General features: G+C 45.8%; 1 pseudogene; it reads left to right on the top strand.

Annotated features, from left to right (window-relative positions):
* The first annotated feature begins 3,609 nt into the window (after positions 1–3,609).
* On the top strand, positions 3,610–4,089 carry LOC116100591 (annotated as a pseudogene).
* The last annotated feature ends 216 nt before the right edge of the window (positions 4,090–4,305 follow it).

Genomic DNA, 4,305 nt, shown 5'->3' with positions numbered 1-4,305 from the left:
AAACCCTTTCATGAGTGAGGCATGAGTCTAGGTATGTCTGCTCTGTGTTTTCAGAGGTGGAAGACCCATCTGGAATGTGGCAACACTATTGGGGAAAGGAGAGAGAGTTCAGAGCATCAACATTCCCTGTTCTCTGCTTCCTACCACATACAATTCATTTTAAAGTTAATTTGTTGTCTTCCCATAGGGCTTTATTATTGTTTTTATACAAGAGTCTCTCATAGCCCTGGATGGCTCTATAGTCAAGGATGAACTTGAACTTCTGGTCTTCCTGCGCCTACATTCCAAGTGCTTGGATTACAGGCATGATAGACCTCCATACACACTTTTGTTAAAAGCATTTTAAACCCAGTGTGCATACAGTCTATGTTCTACTTTGTCACTTAGCTAACCATAAACTCATAAAATAAAACCCACATCGTTGTCTTTGCTAGGTCTTTAATATGCTTTTTTCTGCTGTGTGATATTTTGGTTATTCTGCAGATCTGGCACCTACAGTTCTACTTCCTTTGAGTAGAGCCTGTGATTCCTAGACAGTTAGTGGTACTTTTCCTTGAGCTGTTTTGAGGTCACTTCAGCAATGTCTTTCAAAAATCTGTCTCTCAGAGTCTGCTACAATACTTCGAAGGTGTCTTGTATCTTGTGCCTTTTCACCTAAGGTCCCCCTCGTTATCCCCACATAGGTGCACCTCAGACCTGATTAGAGACCTCTCTTGAACATTTGCTGTAACTGAGGGCCATGTGGGTGGCTTCTCCCTGCTACATGTCCGCAAGGCCCCGTGCCTCTTAGCTAACGCTTTCTGTATCTCCATCTGTTTTATGTTGTAAGTTGCTCACAACTATATCCTTGGGAAGTGAAAAATAAGACAAGAGAGGGACAGACCAGGAGAAAATGTCCTGCGCGCCACAAAATCACAATGTCACTTTGTTTCTCCCAGGGCCTCTGGTGTCCTGCAGCCTATAGAGGGAAAGTATATTAGTTCTAGCCTAACTACTCCTGTTTGCCTCCTGCCCCAAGAGCAGGTCCGTACTCTGAAGGCTCATGGGTGAGACATGGGGTAGTGGTTGGGGAAGGTTTAACTTGTGTGGGTGTCCAGATCAACCTGCCTCCTCTGGCTCTTGGAGTTGCCTCCATTATAGGCAGCACTGATGCTGATCCAGAGAGGACTATTTTTTCAGTCGTCATAGGAGAGGTGATTACCAGTGCAGGGGGGTGGGGAGGGGAAGAATAGCTGCCCACCGTCCAGCCAGTCAGAATAGCTGTCCACCGTCCAGCCAGTCTTGGCTGCCCTCACCTGATAGCCTCTCTAGGTCTTATCAAATTTCAGTGTCTTACAATTGCTTCTAATGTCATTGCAGAGGAGAGAGCTTTTCCCTGCAGCAAAGATTATTTTATATTTCCTGCTCTTTGCCTCTTCAGCCCCAGCCTCTTCCTTTCCCTCCATAAGCAGCATGAGCCATCCTTACCCTGCGATTCTACTGCTCCTCATGCATGGCTTCTTAAGATTCGGTCATCGTTCCTCATCCTGTCCCTGAGAGGAGAAGGGGAGGAAGGTTGTTGAAGTGCCTGGGACCCAGGTTTAAGGAAAATAGTTCACAGGACTCTCTAGAGACCTTTTTTTCTACACTGTATCCTAGGTGTAGAAACAGTATCCTAGAAACAGGAGGAGCACCAGGCCTCAAAATGGCTCTGTTGGTCCATCTGTTTGACAGGTGCTTGTTACACTGTTTATTATGACTCTTTTGGGACAGGATGTAAGTTGGTCTCCAATTTGTAGCATCCCTCCTGCCTCTGCCTCCCAGATGCTGAGATTACAAGGGTGACCCACCGTGCTGGTGTCCTAGTTAGCACTGTCAACTTGACACTCCCTGGAGTCATCTGAAAGGGGAATTTCAATTGAGGGATTGCTCAGATCAGATTGGCCTGTGGGCATGTCTGTGGCAGATGGTCTTGATTATTAGTCAATCTAGGAGGGCCCAGCCTGTGTTGGGCTATCCCTTTCTTTGGGTAGGTGGTCCTCAGCTATAGGAGGAAGATAACTGAGTGTGAGCCTGTGTTAGCCAGCAAGAAGATTTCATCCATAGGTCCCACTTCAAATTCCTGTTTGATTTTCTGTCTTGACTTTTCTCAATGATAAAATGCAACCCATAAGCGGAAGTCAACCTTTCCCCTAGATTTGCTTTTGGTCATGGGATTTGTCACATGACCTGCCACGACTCCAATACACTTTAGAGGCACCAGCCAATCAAAGGCCACTTAGCATAAGTCATGAGTAAAGCAAGTCACAACCATAGTGTTTTTTTGTTTGTTTGTTTGTTTGTTTGTTTGAGACAAGGTTTCTTTGTGTAGCCCTGGCTGTCCTGGCACAGCCATAATTTTAAGACATGTTCTCCACTCTGGAGAAGTTTCAAATCTATCAGGACATAGAAATATTAATAGTTTGGCCCAGCGTGATCAGAGGTAATAGCACTACCTGCTTGAGAATAAGAAGGTGAGCCTTAGACGCTAGACCTTTCTCACACCTCTGTAAAGCTTACTTCGGGAATATTGGTCTGCTCTCCCTTCTCCAGTGCTCTCTGCTTCGTATTTTAATGTCTATTTTCCCACATCCCCTTGTTAAGATAGAGCTCCATGTATCCTAGACTGACCTCAAATTTGAAACACTGTGGAGGACAACCTTAAACAGTTGATTCTGTTTCCACCCAGTTGGGCATGTGTACTATGCACTACCACACCCATTTTTACTAGTGTGAAGGGTAGACCCAGGGTTTCACAAATGCTAGGCAAGCATTCTACAGAAAGAGCCACCCCTCAGCCCCCTTAGCAACTGTTTTGGAGCATTAGATTAAAATGGCCATCTACCCACCGACTTTGCTATAAGTACCTCTGGTTGGTGCTTTCCACTTGCTGATGGAGGGAAGCTATCTGATGTTAGGTCTGAAACCCAGGACAAATGGCTGAGGCACCTATTTAATGTATCAAAGTGGACCTAGCTGCCAGGTGCTTCCAGCATCCCTCAGTCCCTACCTGTTACAGCTGATTACAGCTGTTATAGAGTCCTTCTAGTAAGCATGCCCTGCTTCACCCTCATCTCCAACCCCTGTCTACTTTTCCAGCCCAAACTCTGAGCTGCCCTTTTCTATATAATCCAGCCATTTTGGTTACCTGTCCTTTTTGTCTACCCTTTCCTCTTTTGGATAATCTCTTGGCTGTCAGCTTCTCTCCTTAACCCTCTCTGGTCACATGGCCAGGCTCATGTTCACTCTGGATTTTCCCAGATGTCCCTGCCTCTGACGATGCTCTTCCTTTGATCTCTAATAAACCTCCTTCACCATACCTGGGAGCAGCCAGGTCCTTCCTTCCTTTATTATTTCTTTGTTTTTAATCCATCTGCAAGTATCCTTCCAAGCAGTCTTAAGGTAAGAATTGTGACCTTCTCAACTGTTTTCTGCCACCTCAGCCCAGCACAAAGCCTGGCTTCCAAAATTATGGGCTAAGCAACCAAGAGCTGAAGTCATTGGCTTTTTGGAACCATGGTTGTCCTGTATGCTGAAGTTAAGAAAAGGCTGTCTCGGGCCGTGGTAGCCATCTTGCAGTAACTCGCCAAAATGGCAAACACAAATGGAAAGAGGAGAGGCACCGGTATATGTTCTCTAGGCCTTTTAGGAAACATGGAATTGTTCCTTTGGCCACATACATGTGGATCTAAAAGAAGGGTGATATTGTAGACATCAAGGGAATGGGCACTGTTCAAAAAGGAATGCCCCATAAGTGTTACCACGGCAAAACTGGAAGAGTCTACAATGTCACCCAGCATACCGTGGGCATCATTGTAAACAAGCAGTTAAGGGCAAGATTCTGGCCAAGAGGATCAATGTGCGGATTGAGCACATCAAGCACTCCAAGAGCAGAGACAGCTTCCTGAAGCGGGTGAAGGAGAACGACCAGGAGAAAAAGGAAGCCAAAGAGAAGGGCACCTGGGTTCAGCTGAAGCACCAGCCTGTGCCACCCAGAGAAGCGCACTTTGTGAGGACCTCAGAAAAGAGCCTGGGCTGCTGGAGCCCATTCCATATGAATTTGTGGCCTAATGTACAAAAAAGAAATAAAGGGGGCTGGAGAGATGGTTCAGTGGTTAAGAGCACTGACTGTTCTTCTGAACGTCCTGAGTTCAAATCCCAGCAACCACATGGTGGCTCACAGCCATCCGTAATGAGATCTGATGCCCTCTGGTGTGTCTGAAGACCGCTACAGTGTACTTTCATATGATAAATAAATAAATTAAAAGAAAAAAGAAATAAAAGACC

This window comes from Mastomys coucha, unplaced genomic scaffold (assembly GCF_008632895.1).
Source record: "Mastomys coucha isolate ucsf_1 unplaced genomic scaffold, UCSF_Mcou_1 pScaffold21, whole genome shotgun sequence".
In the NCBI taxonomy this organism is placed as follows: Eukaryota; Metazoa; Chordata; class Mammalia; order Rodentia; family Muridae; genus Mastomys; species Mastomys coucha.
The sequence above is the reverse complement of the archived record's forward strand: the minus strand, read 5'-3'. Positions and strand labels throughout refer to the sequence as shown.